Below are 20,736 nucleotides of genomic sequence, written 5' to 3'. Positions count from 1 at the left end.
CTTCTGCACTATTTCCTTACATTCTATCCCTCCACAAATATTTAGGTGCCAGTCCTAAATTGGACAGTTTAGCTTTAAAAGACTTGTAACAAGAGATTGTTGGCCATCCTTGCAGGGCTTTTCCAGTGCACTGAGCCTGGTGTGGACAGCGTGTAAAACTCTAGATAACAATAAACAAGAGGAAGAAGCCAGGGGAGTGGGATGGTTCTCCAGAGCCACCCAAGCTCGGTGATAGTGACACAGGCCCGTGGCCAGCACTGGAGGGGGCATTCATTCCTTCTGGCCATCCACCACAGCCCTGTCTGCCTGGAGAAGTGGCTCAGACCACACCTCACAGAGCTGTCCCCCTCTCTGATCCATGACCAACACCATGGTGACTGCTGAGGAAGCAGCAGGGACCAGAGAACATTCCTGAGGATGCCCAGGCTGCAATAAAACCCACCTGGCTCCTCACCAAGGTACTCCTCCTGTTCCTGCCAGGAGTGAAGAGCTGCTTCTGATGGCAGCAAGGAGAGAGAGGACAGACCTTACAAGCACAGGAGGACTGTAGGTAAGAGCTGGCACAGGGTGACAGGGTAAAATGGTTCCTAAAGGGCTGGCCTGGAAAGGTTACAACTGACCCCTGTCTTACTGAACATAACTATTCTCCTGTTCAACAAGGTGGATGTAATTATTTCTGGCTACAATAATTGAATTGCAACTTTTTTGACTCCTTTTAAAAAAGCACCTTGATCTTTCCTAGCCACAATCTTTTGCAGAAAAGATTCTGCTACCTGCACAGATAATTCTCTCACTGGAGGCAGTCCCAGGAATTTCTTGTTAGCAAAACAAAATTTTGTATGTGCACTCTAATGATATTAGTTAAGTCAAAAGAGGGGGTTTGATAATTTTCCTTTAAAATAACCATCTGCAATACACAATTGCAGGTAAAAGACAAACAGATCAGGAGATTAACTCTCCAGAGGCAGACAAATGCCATCTGGGTTATGAATCATATTCTAGGTATGACACTCTTCTGGCAGATGATACAACTTTTGACATACCCAAATGTGTTTTGCTAAAATAAATAAATAAAAGTAATGCTTAAAAGCTGCTTTACTAAGGTAACACTCCATAAACCCCAATAGCTGCAACAGCTCCATTCATTCCTCAATCAGGGCTAAGGAGTGATGGTTTCAAGGCGAAGGAGGGTGAATTTACATCAGATATTAAACAAGTATTTTTTACAGTGAGGATGCTGAGGCCCTGGCAGAAGATTCCCAGAGAAGCTGTAGCTGCCCCTGGATCCCTGGAAAGGTCCAAGAATAGGCTGGATGGGGCTTGGGGGAACCTGGGACAGTGGAAGGTGTCCCTGCCTGTGGCAGGGAAATGAGATGAGTTTTAAGGTCCCTTCCCACCCAAAGTGGGATTGTATCCTAAGCCCTGCCTGGCACTTGCTCCTGTGGCTCAGAGGCACATCTGGCCCTGAGACCCTGGCAAGGAGAAAAAGCTTTGGGCCCTTCAGCTGTAATAGACACCAGGAAGGGTCTTCAAAGCATTTACTGTGGATTTCAGTCTTTCTCCTCCTTTTCATGCTGTACCTCCTCTCAGCAAGACAAGTCATTCCTTTCCAGCCCAGGAACCTTTTTGTTCCAAGGAATCCTAGAATCCTTTCACTGCTGTAAATTGTTCCCATCAGGAATGCTGAGTCAGGAACCCCAAGTCTGGAGCAGTTGTGCTGTGGTTAAAAACAAATCCATCATCTTTCAAGACTTTCCCTGTGTTATCTGCAGGCTTTACTGCCTCACTAGATGTTATTACATTATTTCCAAATTTCCCACAAGGCTCTTCAGTCTTGAATGTCTCACAAAAACACTGAGTTACATTTCACAGAAAACCACAGAGTGTTTTCCTCAAGTTCACATATAAGAAAAGTTACTGGGCAGAACAATGAACACAAACAGCTGCTAGGAAATGATTACAGATACCTAGAAGCAAGATGAAGATTCTTCTTTTGCTCCAAGCAAAAAAACCTTGACTCAGCTACACAACATTTATGAAGATGGGTGTGAGTGTGAGTGGCTATGCCCCAGCCCAGCCTAGCAGCTCCTGCTGCCCCAGCCCCTGAGGCTCCAGGGTTTGCAGAGCCTGCCCAAGATGACTAAAAAGCCACTGCTGCTGCTGCCACTGCTGCTGGCCACTTTTGGATTGGGGTGTTTGGATTTTCTAAAAATTTAATTCAACTAAGACCCTGAATAGTGATTAGATCTAAGCCCCAGCCTAACCCTTCCAATGTTATGTAATCCCTAAAATCCAAAAAGCCTTGAAAAGCTTAAATGTGACAGTGCTGGTGATGTCATGCTGCTGAAAGGTTTCCATGGAAACCCCTCCTACCACTGCCATATGCCTGTGGCTCTCTGTGCCCAGCATCCTCTGCACAATGCCCCCAGCACCACATCTGGGGAGAACTGGGAGGGAATTCCTACAGCCTGCCAGGTGCACCTCAGCTCCCCCTGCTCCCCACCCAGCCATGCCAGCATAAAAGCCATCAGTGCCCAAGAGACCTCCCCACCAGACAGAGCCCCTTCAAGGACCAGGCAATGCTTCTGAAAAGGGGACACTCAGTCCTGGCTCCCTCTGAGGCACATCCTTGTCCCCATTCCCAGCTCCCATCCCAGGCAGCAGCAGGGACACATGCCAGCTGCCCTGCAGGACAGCCTGGCAGCCTTCACTCCGTGCCACCTCACGCAGCCAGAGGGTCAAACCCATTTTCATCACAAGCAAGTTAAAAAACAAAACCAGGAAAAACAACTGAATGTCAAAAAGCGTTCCTGAATCCTCGTGTTTGCAGAAAAGAGCTTAAAAACCTCAGGTTTTTCAGGTTTCTCAAACCTGAAACCAACTAAAAGAAGAAATCTACTGGCTTAAAAAAATCTTCTTTTCCCCCTCACTCCACCAACCTTGCTACTCCTGCATAAATGCAGCTGTAAGGCTCTGTGGGTTTTTCTAAGGAGTGAAGCATAATTTTCTGACATATCTCTGCCTGAGCTCAGCTGACAAACTAAAACAAATGCAACAAATTAAACTCTGGGTTAATTTAAGATGCAAGCAAAGGGACGGCCCTTATGACTTTATTTTTCCTCAAAGAAATTGAGAAACTCCCCCTGTTGAAGGGTTCTGCATGTTTAATCATCCTCTCCATCCAGGGCACTTCTGACACGCCCTTATGTAAGGGTTATAAACCCATTCCTTGTGCTCAGAGCCATGCAGTGCCTCTGCCTGGGCTTGGTGCCCACATGCAGAGGTAAGAAACCCCTGGGAGAGTTCAGCTCAGCCCCAACACTCAAGACCTCTCCACCTAACAAGGACTTTACTGCAGATCACACAAATTATGCTCCCCAATGGAGCACAGATGGACTGAACCTCTCCTGCCTCCCCAAACACCAGGGCCAGCTGAGAAGGGCCAGACCCTTCCTTACTGGCCTTACATGCAGCCCCTCACCCTGGTTTTCAAAGACAAAGCCCTGGCAGGGGAGCAGGGGCATCCAAGATGGGCTTTGTCCCACATTTACCCTCCAGAGTGGTTTCCAGCAGAGGCTGAGGAACCCAAGACGGATTTTTTAAGAATGCATCACGTACACTTTGGCAAAAGAGAGAATAGTCTCAAAAAAGCTTGAGGGAAGCATCAAGCTGCTGTTTCCTCATCTCCCATGAAAGCCCTGCCAAAAAGCCTATAGCATAATGCAACAAAACCAAACTACAATTGTAACATTTTTTTTAATTAAACGATGAGTCCAGATTTTTGAGCTTAACATGGATTCCCTTTTTTGGCATTCACAACTTGAACAGTTATACACATGTTCCAGCTTAGTTACCCCCAAAACATTATCCAAACATTACTATTTCAGGACATGCTGTGGGGCAAATAAATGAACCCTTCTGGACTGGGGGCTGGCTGCTTTGGACCACGTGCTTCCTGCCAACCAGGCATGGTTTATTTGCATCCCCCTCAAAGAAATGAACAACACCCTCAGACACAAAGCCCAGGGCGGGTTTGCTCTCTGCCAGGCTCAGTGCACCTCCACAGGTACCTTGATCATTATTCAGTGCAAGCAGAGGATGAGTGAAGCCACAGCAGCCAACTCACTCACACAGCCTGCCTGGAAAAGCAATGAAATGGCCAAGCAACAGTGGCAAGCACAATGGGAGATTTTGGGCAGCCCATGAGGGTCTGCCCTGTGCCACACATGGCTCCTCTGCTGCCACCTCCTCCCCTCTCTGACCACACCAAACCCCCCTCTCTGTGAGCCCTTATTTCTGGCTGCTGGCTGTGTGTTCCTGCAGCATTTCTAGGGAACAGCACACAGTGCTGCTCCGTGTCTGCCACAGCTCAGTCCTCATTCCCACAGGGATGCTCAGGAAGGTTTGCAGCTTCTCTGTTTAATACCATCATGCTGAAGCAAGGCTCACAGGTCTCACAGCTCAGTTTGCTTGTTGGTTTTGCTGCATTTTGTTCAAATTCACATCACAATTCCCTGCCAGCTCCTGAGGCAGCCAAGGACCTGCTCCCAGGGAAGTCAGTTCTTTGTTCTGAACTATAAGGATGTATTATCCCCCATATTGTTTGTTTTCTTCACAGCTCCAACCCACTTACTCCATTTGTTCCTAAGACAGCCCAGCTCTCACAAACTATCATTTGGTGGCAAGTTCTTGCAGCCAGCAAGCAATAAAACCACCTCTGAGCCTCGTTCTGTAGCAGCACGATTCCTATGGCATGCCTCATCCCAGACAAGGGCATGCTGCTTGGCCTCAGCTCTAATCAACATCCTTTCATTCACAGGCAAAAAGAAAAGAGAACAGCATAAAGAACAGTGCATTTCTCAGCACAGTGCCTTATAAAAGAACTCCCTCAAAAACACCATTTAGCAAACCTACACAAAGAAAACTCACTCCTCCTCAGTTCCTTCCAAACACAGCCAGCCCAGTCAGGAACCATTCCACGTGTCCCTTTTTTCTCTGGCCTCCATGAAGCCAGTACCTCCAACAACAGAGAAGTCCCCAGCTGCTATCAGTCCCCAGGATCCAGCAGAGAGAGGGGTTTCTGCAATCTTTGGGCATTGGCCATGGAACACAAGGCCTTGCAGGCAGAGGGGTCACCCACACATAGGCAGAGGAAAGTCCATTTATTGTCTGGCTCTTCCCTTACGAGTTAATTGTGCCACTTCTAACACCAGGAAAGCTCTTCTGAATCCCTGGCTAAGCTATCCATACAGGCTTTTCACTGACTCCCACTTATTCTTCCTCTAAATATTCAGGCTGGTAAATAAATGTTTTGCCTTCCCGAGCTAATGCATAATGTATAAATCAGCCCCAAACACAAAGAAACCTAAAAACAGTTCTCATAAAAAAGATTGAGATTTTTTCCATAAACAACAGCTGGCAAAGTATCTCACAAAAGGGGGAAAAAAAAATCTTTGCAGATACATTTAATTGCTTCAGGATTTAATGCTTCTCCAGACTTGTTTGCTGCAGCCAATGTTAGAAACAAAGTGTTTCAATCCAAAAACTGCAGCTCCATCTCCCACTTCAGGACATACTGCCTGAGGAGAGCTGGAACAGCACAGGTTTCTCCTCAGCTGTTCCAGCCTTCTGCAGGATCCTGGAGCTTGCTCCCAACCTCCTGAGGGGAAACTCTGGGCTGGAAAGAGGATGATCACCTGGGGCACTATCATGCTGAAACGTGAAGATGAGGGTCTCTACTACTTTCACACAAAAATTAAAAAGCAGGTGAAACTGCTCTGTTTAAATTTTGTGTGAACAAAACAGTATTACACAGATGAGCCATTAAATGTGTAAAAGAAAGAGAACACTAAAGGCAACAGAGGAAAGTATTTATTCTGACTTTCCTGCAAGTATTTTCACCCCCAGAGGAACGGTGCACAGCCACTCCAGAGTGTGTTTGCCTGTGTCAGCACTCTGAGGGCCATCCCACTGTGCCTGCTGCTAAGCATGTCAAGAAATAAGGATGGATTTGCCCTGACAGCCACACCTGAGGCTCCGTACAGAACATCCCCAGCAGTTTCTGTTTACCCCAAAAATCAGATGACCTCATTTTCACAGGCCTGAGTGCCCCAGCCCTTGCTCCTGTGCCACACAGCTTGTCAGATGGGCAACACCACCCCAAACCATTCCTGAGCTTCCCACAGCCCGTCCTGCCCAGCAGGGGAATCTCTGCACAGCAGAGAACCTCCCTCCTCTGCAATTTCCAGCACAAACCTGGCATGGCACACAGCCTGTCACCTTCCCAGCACCAAGCACAAGCCTCCAGGTTGTTTCAGTTCTCCAAACACTAATCACTCACAGCAGCATCCTTTCAGCAGTTCACCCAGTTCTTTCAGTTTTATAGATAAACTACAAAGTATGTGTTTCCACTACTGGTCTTGTGGGAGTAGAAAAAAACTGCAGTGTTACTGTTATATTTGATGAAAAATCCCTTTGCTAGGTTTTTTTCTCCTGAGAAGCTGAGAAGCCTCAGAAAAGAAATGTAAACAATAATTATCTGATTGCTTGGAATGTGGTCTGGAGGTTGTTTACCAACAGGTGCATCTTGAATTGGTTCCATGTGAATTGTTTTTAATTAATAACCAATCCCAGTCCAGCTGTGTTGGGACTCTCGTCAGTCACAGGTTTTTTATTATCATTCTTTTCTAGCCTTCTGATGTCTCCTTTCCCTTTCTTTAGTGTAGTTTTAGCATTTAATTTTATTTTAATATAATATATCATAATATAATACATCAGCCTTCTGAAAACTTGGAGTAAATTCTCATCTCTCACCTCATCCCGGGACCTACAACAACACCACAACAATTAATTACAAGGCAGTAAATTAAACTTGGTCTGCTTGCAAACCTCCTCCCCCTGAAATTGGGCAACAGGCTCTGCTTTAACCCCACCAGCCCCCTGCCTGCCCAAGCTCCAGCAGGATTGGCAGCACCCTGTTTGTGGGAGAAGGGGATGGCTCCAGCCCTGTCCCCCAGAGTGACACCCCAGCTCCACTGCAGAGGCAGTGTCACTGTGGGACCACCATCCATGGGGCTGGGAAAAGGAGCCAAAGCAACAGGACTTCCTGTAATTCCACTGGCTGCAGGCAAGTCTGCACCTCCACTGGGAATGTGCCCTGGATCTGCAAAATCAGACTAGGATGGGAAACTGACTGACAGCACACACTCTTAAAAGGCCATCCAATCCTGATTTATAGGCTCAAAGCAGCAGGGAATTTCCTACATGGAACAATCTGCCAGGGGAAACATCAATCCTGTGTTCAGCTCTGCTGTCCCTGGCTGGGCAGAGCACTCCAAGAGCTCTGCAGAGCAAACAAGAGCCAGGCACTCACACGTGTGCTCCAACACGGGTGCACATGTGCCTGCACACCAAGGTCTCCTCCAGCAGCCACCAAACACCACCAAGAGCTCCAAGGAAAGCTGGCCAGGCAGGTTATGGGTAAGGATGTATCACATCACTCAGCTCTGTGGGCTGCTGGGTCCTCCTGGCTTCCTGTGTGCTCACCTACTCATTGATTCTGTTCAGAGGATGGGTTAATTATCCCTGTGAGTCTTTCCCAGGAGACAGCAATTCAATCCAAACCATTCAGCACAGACACTTGGAGGTAGGGCAGAAGATGTACTGGCTTTCAGCAAAAGCTTCACTTGGAATTTATGGAGTTTTTTTTTAAGAAAAAGTGAGTTTGGAAAGACATGTCCAAAGGAGGAACCCAAGTGCAAGAAGAACATAAAATTAATTCAAGCACAGAGGCTGCATGAACAGCTCAATTCCCCCACTGCCAGCTTCCCCCAAGCACAGGAGTGGTGGTGGCTCAGTGGAACTTTCCATCTCCCAGTCCAAGTATTTGTCAGCTCCTGCATCCTGATTAAATCTGCAATCCTGGTATCTGGGGATGGGGGAGAGGGTGAGGTTCAGCACTACCCACAGAAGCCTGGCTCCATAGGGATCCAACAATCTTGCTCCAAGGCACAGTTCATGGGATGGGATCCATCTGCACTGCCCTGTCCACTGCTCTCTGAGCTGTCCTGTCTGGTCCCTTGCCCACCCCTCAGCTTTGGGGGCTGCCAGGGGTGGGGGCACAATGCAGTGACCAGAAAGGATGTGGCAGCACAGCTGGACAGTCTCAGCACACCTGCCCTGCTCACCTGCATGGCTGTGGGTCCCTCCACTGCCTGGCCTTGCAGCCCCACCTCTCTTACAGGTCCATCAGTCCAGGGATGCTGGCAGTCACCACCAAATCTCCAGCTGTTGCTATGGCTACAGGAAAGTCACTGCATCCCTGCATGAAGCATCCTGCCTCACTGAGGGTCCTTGCAGCAACCAATTGCCCTGGAGGACATCCTTGAGATCCTGCTTGCTTCAAGAGTGGCTCTGATGTCCTCTCACAGAAAATCCATGCCCTCTCCTTCAATTTTCCTCAGCACACTGGCCTCCTCTCAAGAGGCAGCACAAAGCTCAGCAACTCTTACTGTGGAGCACAAAGGCTGGCACAGGGTACAGGAAACACTCAAATTCCCAGGGAAAATGAAATGCAAGGAGCTACTTCATAGAGAGATACCAGCTACTGACTTGGTAACTGGGAGATGCAAGAGTGCATTGGGGAAGTGTCACTCAGTCTGCTGGCCCAATCCCTGTGGCAAACACACCTCACACTTCGCTGGCACTTTTCCCAGAGAACAGCACTGGGTGTACAGGGAGCCAGAAGGCAGTGTCAGACACACCCCTCCAGCCTGAGCAGCCACCTCTGCCACTGCCAGGGCCCTTCTCCAGGCATGCTGTGGCACACTGACATGGCCACGTCTACCACGAGCACAGGCAGGGATCCCATCAGGCGCTCGGCTTGCAGGCAGGTTTCATGGAGCAACAGGCTTAGTTCCCGTGGGCAGCAGCTCCAAGAGACTCCAAAGTAGCCTCCTCCCAAGGGAGCCATCCCTGCAGAGTGACAAGGCACAGGGCACCCTGTGCCCCAGCCCACAGGACATGTGAACCCCCACTCTGCTGAGCTGTGCAGGAGTTCTGACAATGAATAATTAATCGCCGCTTTGTTTTCTGGTGAAATTCTATAGCAGTAATTATCTCTGTTTAACATAAAATAATGATCACTTTCTCCTTTCCTCCTCTTCTGCTGCCAATTAAGAGATGGGAAGACAAGCACACCTCTGGCTCATGATTCCTCAGAGCCCTTTGGGACTGGAGCTGCAGTGGTGGGGAATCACCGGGACGCTCTCCTGGGCTGCACAGCTTGCCAAGCTTGCAGTGCTCGGGTCACAGGGGACTCACACTCATGGGGGCAGGAGCTGGGTTTCTTCAGAGACTTTTAATGAGTGCTAATTAGGAGTGGCCATTCAGGCTGTCAGCAGCTGCCCATCCATCACCACGTGCCTGGGCTGACGCTGCTCCTGTGCTCGTGTTCACCAGGACTGGCCTTGGTTACACTCACTCTGCTCAGCACTGCTCACTTCCCTTTATCCCACCTCTCTTTTTCCTATTCACATACATATAAAACCAAGGAAAGGGGTTATTCCAAAGCATTTCCCCCCTCCAGCAGAGAGGCACAACCACGACTGTGCAAACAACCTTGAGAATTTCTGGCAGATCCTCATCCAAGCTCGTGCCCATTGGGGGCACTGCCAAGACCAGTGGTGAGGACAGAAAGCTGTGGCACTGCCTGGACACTGCTTTTGGTGACTGGCAAAGGCACTCTGTGAGCTGGGGGGCAGCAGTTCCCCTGAGAGAGAAGCTGCCAGACAGCTCATGAAGCACTGGGGTAGCTGCTGCCCCACAATCAGAACTTTTTTCTCCAAAGCACCAGCATAAGCCTTTTAAAAGATATTGGACCCTATCCTGAAATTTTAGGGTATCTGACCATATCCTAAAATCCTGACATTCAGGATGGAAACGAAACCAAATCTGAAAACCACCCAGTATCACTGGATGAGCATCCACAGAGTGCTCTCCATGCTGGTGACCATGGGGTGTGTGCCTGGTTTGAACACTCCAAGCAGCTGGCATCCTGTTCTGTTACTCTCCCATCTGCCTGGAGCGTGCCCTGCTGGCATGGACGCTTCTGGATTGGAGGGGTGATCCCTCTTTCTGTGTGGTTTCATCACAGCCAGCACAGAAGACTTTGATCCCAACAGGAGAGCCCCTGAAGAGCCTGGGCTGAAGCAGGAGCTCTCCACCCCTCTGCCAGCACTAGGTATTTTGGGATCTTTGGGAAAGAAAAACCACTCACCTCTCCATTTTCTAACAGGAGCAGCAGGGAAATGACAAAGGACCTGCACATATGGGCAACCAGTATCTAATCTGGGAATTCTTTGTAATGCAGTCCACAAAAAAAGGGCATTTTATTTATTTTTTTTTATTTTACCCACTGCTGCACATTAAATCAAACTGCTTCAGCATTAATACATGAAGCCATTACTCTGTGCATGCATAAGTGAATTTACGCACGTGTCTGTATATAAAAACTACACAATTAACCACTGCTTAAAATGCAGATTGCAGATGATAAAAACTCCACCCTGACTGTATTAAAACCTGACTTGGGATGTTTTATTTGATTCTTGGTCATTTAAATCTAGTGTAAATACAATGAAGTCAATGAAGCCAGTAATAATTTACACTCATGGAAAATCTGGACCTTTGATTTTTAACTACTAAATACTGGCAAGAACCAAAAAACAAGCAACAAAAATCCAGTTTGCAACATGAGGCCAGATGTTATTTTTCTTCCTTTGCAGTAATAGCTCAAAAATACCAAATTTAAAACAGAACTCTAAGAAAGGCTTGTCCTGGATCTTAGAGCTACATCAGCTTTCAGTCCTGAAATTTGAGTTAATGCTTGAAGCCCCTGCTTATACATTCATGTTCGATCTGTGAAATACTATAGACACACCAACATTTAAAGCATGTGCTGATAACTACTTGCTCTGATTTCCTTCATTATCCAGCTTACTCCTGCTACCCTCCTAGCATCATAGAGAAACTTTCAAACAGCTTAGGAAAGACACTGTCCTTCAGGTGATCTGCTCAGGAACCTCATACTCTGTCCCAACAAAAACAACTCTCACGTTTTACATAGCCTGGGGTCAACAGGCACTGAGGCAAATTCCTTCATTCCCAAATTTCTTGGTACTGCAAGTCTATAATTTTTAACAACCAAAAATTTACAGCAGCACATATTTTCCTGGGGAGAATTAGGACATTTTACAAAAATGCAGCAATGTATTTTTAAATGCTAACTGGATGATTTGTGTTTATGACACCAGGTGAATAATTCAGGTGTGAAAAAAAAAAAAATAAACCACTCTGGTATCTGGCCAGTCTAGAACATCTACATCTGGCACACAATCACTGCAATGTTAGTGCAGCTGTGAGCAGCCATCTGCACCTCAGCAATGTCCTGAGGCAGCCAGAGCCACCAAACAAGAGGACCACACTGACTCTTCCCAGTTGCCAGCCCCAAACCCTCCACTGGCGCTGCTCTCCATGCTCAGCATGTGAAAATCCAAGTGTATTTTCTTCCCAGAGAAAGGAGCAAGTCTGACTTGACAATTTTTTTTTCCTTTTTTTTCACTTCCTCCTTAGAAATTCAGGTCACAGGCTTCATGGAAGACTTCTCAGATTACCAGAGTGATGCACAGCAGCAGCCTGGCATCCTCAAGTGTAAGAGAAGTAAAACCCAATTCAGGGAGGCACAATGTGATATTTATTCACGTCTGAAGTCATGCTTTGTTGCTTAACACCTTTTAAATGCAAAGGCATTTAAAGATTTGGAAGCAAGGGTCCCCTTTCAGTATTTCAAGCCTCTCTGCTGCCTTTTCCACAGCACACAATAACCAAAGGAGTAACCCAAGCTTGCTAAAAGGTCAAGGAAGCAATCCTCATTCCTCTAGATACAATGAACAAACAAAAAAGTAACGGAGGAAAAAAGCCAAAATAAATCCAAAATCCAAGAAAATTTCTGGGTCTTTTAAAGTTATTCCAGAGGGAAAAACATAATCATAAAAAAGGACACAGGGCTTCCCCACTCCACCACTGGAGAGCTACCATGCAGACGGGGCTGCACTTCTGACAGACTCTCAAATATCCTCCTCCTGTGCCTTTGGCAGCAGCAAGTGTACAGGTTCTGTTCCTTTTTACCTACAAGGATTATTCCTTTCTTCCTCCCCCCTTGCCATCATTTCTCAAGACTATGAACACAATTCTTGGGCAGCAACAGGCAATTAACCTTTGGTGCTCCTCACTCCCCGTGCAGCGCGCCTCACTGATCTTCCCCTAGAGCTCTGTGAGCCCTCCCTGCACAGCCACCCTGTGACAACACAGCATTTCCCACCAGGAACAACAATTAAAATGGGAATTAAAACAGTTAAACAATTAAAACAGACTCACCACAAGCATCACCCACGGAACAAACAAGTCCCAGCCTGAGAGATCTGCCCACACTACAGGTGCACATCCCAGCTGCACTGAAGGCTGAGCCAGGGTTCTTCTCCCTCAGAACAGGCAGTTTAATTACTGTGCTGCTGTAAAGTTTTGGTTGTTAAAAATTATAGACTTGCAGTACCAAGAAATTTGGGAATGAAGGAATTTGCCTCAGTGCCTGTTGACCCCAGGCTATGTAAAACGTGAGAGTTGTTTTTGTTGGGACAGAGTATGAGGTTCCTGAGCAGATCACCTGAAGGACAGTGTCTTTCCTAAGCTGTTTGAAAGTTTCTCTATGATGCTACGAGGGTAGCAGGAGTAAGCTTGATAATGAAGGAAATCAGAGCAAGTAGTTATCAGCACATGCTTTAAATGTTGGTGTATCTATAGTATTTCACAGATCAAACATGAATGTATAAGCAGGGGCTTCAAGCATTAACTCAAGTTTCAGGGCTGAAAGTTGTTTGTTACATGTGTAGTTATGGATTCTGGAAAAACTGACAGCAGCTTTTTGGGGAAGACACTCTGGAGCTCACCACCCCTCCTCAGTCTGCACACTGCAGGGACAAAGTTACTTGGGAATCTGGAGTTTGCTTTCTCCTTCTTTTGTTTCACTGATGCAATAGAACACACCCAGGATGAACTGGGTAATAGCACTGCCACCTCTTGATTTTAATCTCATTTTAATCTCACAAGCTTTGTGTTATGTTCCTCCCTGAAGCTCTGGCTCTCGGAGTTGCACACATCATCACATGGGAACACTGGCAAAATTTTAGCAAGAAGACCACCAATGGCCTCCTGTGTATGCCCAGAGGGCCCTGTTTTACAGGGAACTGCATGGTTGTGGTGATCAATTCAGAATTTTCAAGTACCCAGCCAAAAGCAGTGTTCCCCTTTGGCACACTGTCCAGGTACAGCCCTGCTGCAGAACACACCAGGTCCTGCCTCAGAGCAATGGTGCTCAGCTACCTGCTCCCCTGCACTGCAGCACCACTCAGCCACACACTGGATGGCTGAAAAGTCCTAGAGGAAACACTTGTGACCATCTCTTACTGCTAGGAGACCCTACAATCCAGCAGTCCCACAAAAGAGCCCAGCCCAGAATGCGAAGCCCAAGCTCGGAGCAAGTCCGGAGCCCAGCACAGAAAAGGAAAACATCCACTGTGGTTTCCAGCAAAGGAAGCTCTGCAATGAGAGCTCCAAAGCCCTCAGCTGCCTTGCACATTCCCCTCAGGCAGAGGGGCAGCTTTGGGACACAGCCAAATCCAGTGTCTGGACACAACTTGGGCACCAGGACCCGGCTCCTTGGGGCCAGCACCAAACCTCAGCTCCTGGTCCCCACCATGAGAACATCTCTCCTTCCTGGCTGCAGCCAGGAAGAACCCAGCTCCCTGCCAGCACAAGAACTCAAAAGAAATAAGCATGGTTTTGTTTTTATTTCTGAGGTTTTAACCCCAACATTCTGGTTTTCTGATGCTTTAGGTCTGAAGTTGACAAACAGAAGCAAAGTGTGGAGGCAGAAGTTCAAGCAAATTTCTGTCAAATTCACCAAACTTATAGCTCAGTGAGAGAAGAACATCTTTTTCGCTATTCCTCAAGGATATTTTGTTACTAAACTTAGAGCAGTTTATTTTTCTAACGTTCCCCCAAGTGAAAGCAAGGTTTGGCAACTTGTAAGCCAGGAACAAATTTCTACTTTTCATTTTGCTAGGATAAAATTAATTTTGCTTGAGGGAAGGCAACTTTCAATTGGATTGAGGCTCAAGGAGGAACAGGAAAAAAAGGAAAACAAAACACAAAATCACTCATGTGAAGAGTGAACAGGATGCTGTATTTGCTTGGGAAGAAGGCCTTTCTAAACTCTGCAGTTCTCTGGGCTTCACTCTGAGCATGACAGCCCAGCAGAACCCACACCACACAAAGCCCACCACGTGCATAAACAAAAGAGAGGAAAGAGATCAGAATGCTCAGCTCCACCCGAGGGGGTCTGGGTGTGTGGTTCAGTGCCAAAGGAGCTCTGAAGACACAGCCACAAGTAAGTATTCAGCAAGGGTTACCTGCTCCACAGCCAAGCACTACAAATTACACCACCATGAGCTGTGACTCACTGGAGAAATATTGATAAAGGAGAAAGTTGCTTTTGAAATAAGATGAGGAAATGTAAAAAAAAATAATTGCACAAAAACTTCTTTGGCTGTTTAATTTAAGCACTTTTATGCCTGAGGGCATAAATGAATACAGGGAGATCTTTTTGTTCCTGCAGCAATCAAGTATTTCTTGCCATTACTGATAATGACTTTAAAACAGCACACTTAAGCAGGGCTGTTACTTTATTTTCAGCCTTTCTGAGGCAGGAGTGGAAGTGCTAAAGAGGGGGAGGAAAGAAGGTGATGACAGCTCATCAGAGGAAGCATATGTCAGTCTGGTGAGGAGCTGGCACCAGGACCTGGCCACCCCCTCCCACCTGAACCTCCAGACATGTGACATCCCACCCTGACACAGCCCCAGAGCCTGTCACCTTCTGGCAGCTAATAAGCCCCATCTGAAAGAAGAGCAAGCTTTGGAGCTCCTCCGGTGCAATTTGAGTTCTGAACCTGGCAGCACAGGGACCTGACCCAACATTAAACCAGCCTAATCCTTCTTCTTGGCTTCCAGTGGGTGAATCACATTTCTGAACAGGACTGGGTGAGTAAATGATACTTTGCCTGAATTGACACAAGTAATTCTCACTCCTTCCTCATCATCTTTTGCATGAGCTGAAACTGTCAAACGTGGCCCAGAATCACAAGTGTTTCATTTAAACAGTATCACTACTTCAGCGAATAAACTATCCAATTTTTTTTTGTTTTGTCCACCTCTAGTTCCACACACCTTCATGTGGATACTACAAGGAGAAGGGGATGGGTAGGAGAGGCCAGAAGAGCATCTGCTGTCTGACAGCAGACACTGCCATGAGGAGCCACCAAGATCCAAGAGGGAGGGGACAAGCAGCTCTGACTGGACACTCAGAGGACAGGCAGCAAGAGACAAGAGGTCCCTAGAAAAGACAGCAGGCTGCTCTGTGGTTCTGCTTCCACTCAACACAACCACAGTCAGCCACAGGACCAGGCCAGAGCCCATAGTGGGCATTTCTCAGAAAAAGGTCAAAAAAACAAAACCAAACCAAAAAAATCCTTAAAATGGTCTTAAGGCTGGAATCGGTCCATTTCACCACTTTAATATTTCTACAGTTTTTGTTGCAATGGCAAAGGGAGCAAAACCGCCACTATCTGGAGCAGTTCTGATGATGAAATGACACTAGATAGGTCACTGGATAAACCATTAGGAAATGAAAGCAGCAGTTGGCAAATGTCATGGCAGGCATTCAAATGAGCCTGCAATCACCTGAGCAGCTAAAGAACACAGATCCTCCCTTTAGCACATCAAGGTGTGTTTATTGCCAACACAGTACAGAAGCCAAGCACTTCAAAAAACCGCAGCACATTTTAACAGGAGGCATTCCACTACCCTTCACTAGCAGGTAAGGTAAAACTGCTTTCTTAACCCACTTCTGCTGAGCTGCAAGGTGTTTATACAGATTCACTTGGGAAGTAAGCTGGGAAAAAAAACCCTTTTCAGGCAGCCTTTACCTCCTGACACCTGCTCAAGGGAAGGAGAAGCACCTGCAGGCCAGCACATGTGATGCTGGAGGGGGGTTTGAGCTCTGCAGATTCCCAGGTCACAAGGGCCCCCAGGCTTTGGTTATACAGCACTCATGCATTATGTTCAGCAGCACCACAAACTGCCCCAGTTTCCCTGAGCAGCCCTTGGAGAAGACAAAGCTGTGCTTGGTGAAACCCCAAGTGCTGTGCCACCATTTGGGACCTGATCCAGCACCAGCCCAGCCAAGGGAAGGACTGTGCTGCCCTGGGATGGAGCTTTCCAGCAGCTCTGCCTGACAAACACAGATCCTGCTGTCAGGGCTGTGCCAGGATTTGATCCACCCTGCACCTGGCCACACTTTCAGACATGAAAGGACACCACTTTGCTCTCTGGTGCTGCAGCATCACAGGCAGCACCACTGTGACTCCCATGCCCTCCTGCCAGCTCTTTTACCCACTTGTTTGCTGAGCAGCACAACTGATGCATCCTGCAGGTCATCCTCAGCCCTCTGAGCTCAACAGGTAACCTTCACAGACACTGAATTTTGGGAGTGTCCCACTCCCAAACGCTTCTGACTGCCTAACACCAACACTACTTAACGTTATTTGCATTTGCACTATGACAAACCCAAACAAAATCGACAAAACCACAGACAGGACCTTAACTTGTCACTTTCACTTCCTTTTTGCAGTACTCTGCATCAGTTTCTACTACCGGCTGTCACATCATGATAATTTCAAGAGGAAACAGTAATTTCACATATCTAGGTATTTCTGCTTTCTCCCTTCTGAGAAAACACAGGGTACTCAGGAGTTACTGCTCTTACTTTCTGAAAAAAAGGGAGGGGGGGAAACCCACACACTACAAAGAAAATCTCCCATGCTTCCTACAGCCCACTCTGTTTGGTGAGGGCAGCAGGAACAGCTGCAATGGTGAGACAGAAGGTACTGAGCACAGTGGGGGAAAATATTACTGCCAGTGTTGCTGTGAGGCTGCAACACTGGGTCTGCACAGTGCCAGAGTTATGCAAACAAGCAAAAATTGAGTAAGAAGAATTTTTGTACAAGTTTTTGCTGTCTAAAAAAGACCATAATCATCCATCTGTCCAGAAATGTTATTAAGGATTATGGCAGAGGAAAAATTATAGGCAGAGAAGTGCAGCCAGAACTGGATTTGTTAGAATTTCTCCTGGGGCATGTAACCTACATTAGTCCTGAAGAACAGAGAAAAACCCTTCCCCTCCTTCTCCCCAAAACTTGAGGAAATGCATTTATGGACTTAAAAACAAGCAAGTCTTGGCAGTACAGATGTGAGGAAGCCATCAGCAGGACTGAGGAGCTGGAGGCAATTTTAATTCCTACCTGGTTCAGTGCAGTTTCTGATGTAGAGCTGCCCCCCATCCTCTGGAACGTCACTCGCGTTCTGCTCACGCGCCTGCAGGAGCTGTCGCCCACTCCACTTGTCACCATCTCCCACAGAATAGCTCAGGGCATCGTAACCTGAAGGGAAAGAGCAGTGGATACATGAGGAAAGGCAACTCCAGATCATCTTGAAGCAGCCAAAACTTTTGCATATTAAAAGTCCCACGGCCCCTTGGGTTTGAAAGGGCAGTGTTCCTAAGCCCACCGGAATGGGACACTGCCAGCAGCTCCCCATCCCACGGGAGCCATGTGCATTCCTCCATAGCTCCTGAAGTTCATCCTAAGAGAGCATCTCTGTTTTCCCATCCAGCATCATCTGACTGAAGCCACAGCACGCCTCTGACTCGTTTCCACACCTCCAGCAACATGAAATATCCATGAACACAAGGGCCAGTACTTGTCTCACTACCTTTGACTCAACCCTTGCTCTGCTTCCCCTTCAGCTTTTCCTTGGTGCTACTGGTGAAGCTCTGTTTTAGCAATGTCAACACAGACAGCTGGCTGATTTCTACAGAATTCCTGGCACAAGGCTGGTCAGCCCTGGACATGCCATGTCTGCCTAATCAGCTGGACAAACATGCTCATGTGTCAGTTCCATGCCTCCTATGCTGGTTCAGATTCAAGGGAGGAAGAAAAAACTCTGTTTTTTTTTTTTAAAGCCAGAAGATACCCACACAGCAAATCAGCCCTCTTGCAATGGAGACCTTGCAGGCCTCCAGTAACAAACAGCATCTGAGAGGGATTTCCTCCCACCCATTCATCCCATTCCCAACAAGCAGAACATGGGCTCTCTCACAAGGACTTCTGAATTATTCCCAGTTCTCTCCACTACTTTGGAAACAGATCACAGGCAAAAAAGCAGTGGGATGGAGATTCAAATCTTGGGCCAATGCCTCAGAGGGTGATTAAGGACAAAGGAAAAGGTTCTCTGCAGGTCCCAACCCTGGTGTTAGGTTCCCTGGCACATCCAGGTCCAAGGGCTGCCTAACCTGAGACCTGAATGCCCTGCCCAGATCATGCTCTGCTCAGGCCACTCCTGCCACACCAGGCGGGAATGCTTGGGAAAGGCATGCCTGGGAATCTGCATCCCAGGCCACCAGCAGGAACTGGGACCAATGTTCTCAGGATACACAGGAGTCATCTGGGTGCATGTCATGGGGAAGAGCCACAGCTGCATGGGCAGCCTGAAGCACCCCTGTTTTCTAAGCAAAAAAGCAAAAGACCATTTACCTTGGTAAACCAAATGCCATCATTTGAAGCTTCAAGCACTTTGTCCTTTCAATGTTTTACAAATGTTAGAGAATGGATTTTGCTGTCAGTTTAGTCTGGGAGCACCAGAAAGATTAAACTGATGGAAGCGGGCTGCATTTTCCAAGAAGGAGCACAAGCTGTAATGCAGCATCAGGGATCTCCCCTAACAACAAACACTCTGGAAGCCTGAGCAAAGCAGTTTCAGTTCCACATACAAGCTGCTTTCAAAGCAGAGGAACTCTTTTCCAAGCCAGCAAGGCTTCTCTGTGTCACTACATGGAGGGAGGGAGGACACAGGGACTGCCATGGCCTTTGACCTCCGGCAGAACCTCTGCTTCTCTCGGATAGCAAACTCTTCCAAGCGAGGGGTAAAGAAGAAGAATGTCATTTAAGGTGACTTTGGAAGGGGAAAAGCTTAATTTGGCAATAGGAGTGTTTATAAAGGCTACATCCAGCATTGACAAAAATCAGAGTAAATAGTGGTGGACCTGGTCCACAGCCCAGCTCTATGCCGTGACTGACACCAGGAAAAGCTCTCCTCTGGCACCTCCAGGTCTGAGCAGGGCCAGCTGTCCCACAGCAGAATTTGCAGCCCACCACCCCCAAAATCCTGCCTAGGGCATCTCCATTCTAAAACACATTTCACTCAACAGAGCAGTAGAAAACAGTAGAGATGAAGCTTTTTCAAAGCTTTGGCCTTCCAAGGATTTCCCTGTGAAAACAGGGACACGTGGAGATTTTAACCTTGCTAACAAGGACACTCAGGGACACACAAGAGGGTCCCTGTGGTTTCCCCGTGTGCTGGCACCAGTCTCCTTGTGGTGTGGTGGAGGCTGCTCAAGGCCTGCCCTGCTTTAGGTGCTGGCACAAGGCACACGCAGCAGGGGCATCACCTCAGCCACAGAATTCCACAGCAGGAATTCTGCCAGGCCACCACCACTATGGCCAAAGTGTTCTTCCGAAGGAAAAGCAGGAAAACTTATAAAAAAGAAAGCTAGCAGTTTTCTTTCTCAACTGTAGCTATTCAGGATTGGATGATTTTTAATGGGAGCCACAACAAAGAGTTTTCTTCATTTTCTCAGCAGAGGTAAAGACTGCTAAGCATCCTGCCTCAGCTACAGTGCCATTTTGGATAACGAGAGGGAACACTTTTCTTAATAATGTTCCAGCTGCTGGCTTTATACTAAAGCAACACTGTGACACCCTCAAAAGCTCTGGTACAATGAAGAGTTTTTACCAAAAGTTCTGTACCATAGCGTATTTCAAAGTGAGAGAATTACTTTTCCAAGCACTGAACGTCGCAACAAGGTATTTTCCACAACTCCAATTACCCAGCACCAGTTTTACATTACCCACTCAGAACCCAGGTTCTGGAGAGCTCTACTCGCACTTCCTCCCAGAGATATTCCCATGGACAATAAGCACATGAGTCATTTTTCCCTGTCTTTGTGCCTGCTCTGCATTTCATAACAGAACTAAGACAATGCAGACGGTGCATTTTGAGCAGCCTCTTTCCATAAGACAGGAATACACGAGCGTGTGCTTGCTGGGAGTTCCTGTCCCTGCCAGGCTGCTGGGCACAGCCTCTCCAGCAACACTGCTCACCTGTTCCACTTATGAGCATGGAAGTGAAGTGGAGTGGAAAAAAGAACTGATCAGACAGCTCAGAACTCCTGGAAAGGCTCTGTGTGTGACCCAGATCTCCACGTGGGAACTCAGGAGCTCCTTGCGCTATTCCAGATGGCTCTGGCTGGAGTTTACAACTTTCAGTGCTGCAGAAACACGGCCAAACTCATCCTGGCTGCACTTCCCAGCACGAAGAACACCACCTTACAATGCTGAACAACATCCCCACGTTCCCCAGCTGTACTCTGATCTCACAGGCACATTTACTTTCAGCAGCAAGCAAGGCACAGGAACCCCAAGGAGATGGAACAGCAGACACCCAGCTCCT

At 47.4% G+C, this 20,736-nt stretch overlaps 1 protein-coding gene across 3 annotated transcripts in view; it reads right to left on the bottom strand.

Moving 5' to 3' along the window:
• Positions 1-20,736, bottom strand: part of LOC103819267 (sodium/potassium/calcium exchanger 3) — a 179,623-nt gene that overhangs the window by 144,334 nt on the left and 14,553 nt on the right. The window contains exon 1 of one of the 3 annotated variants that reach the window (XR_007777386.1): positions 17,472-17,543. The gene's annotated coding sequence lies outside the window, so the exon portion shown is untranslated. Of the gene's footprint in view, positions 1-17,471; positions 17,610-20,736 lie in introns of those variants that run through there. The other 2 variants (XM_050973191.1, XM_050973188.1) reach the window with 2 other exon arrangements.

This window comes from Serinus canaria, chromosome 3 (genome assembly GCF_022539315.1).
Source record: "Serinus canaria isolate serCan28SL12 chromosome 3, serCan2020, whole genome shotgun sequence".
NCBI classification, from domain to species: Eukaryota; Metazoa; Chordata; class Aves; order Passeriformes; family Fringillidae; genus Serinus; species Serinus canaria.
This window is presented reverse-complemented; position numbering and strand designations above follow the sequence as displayed.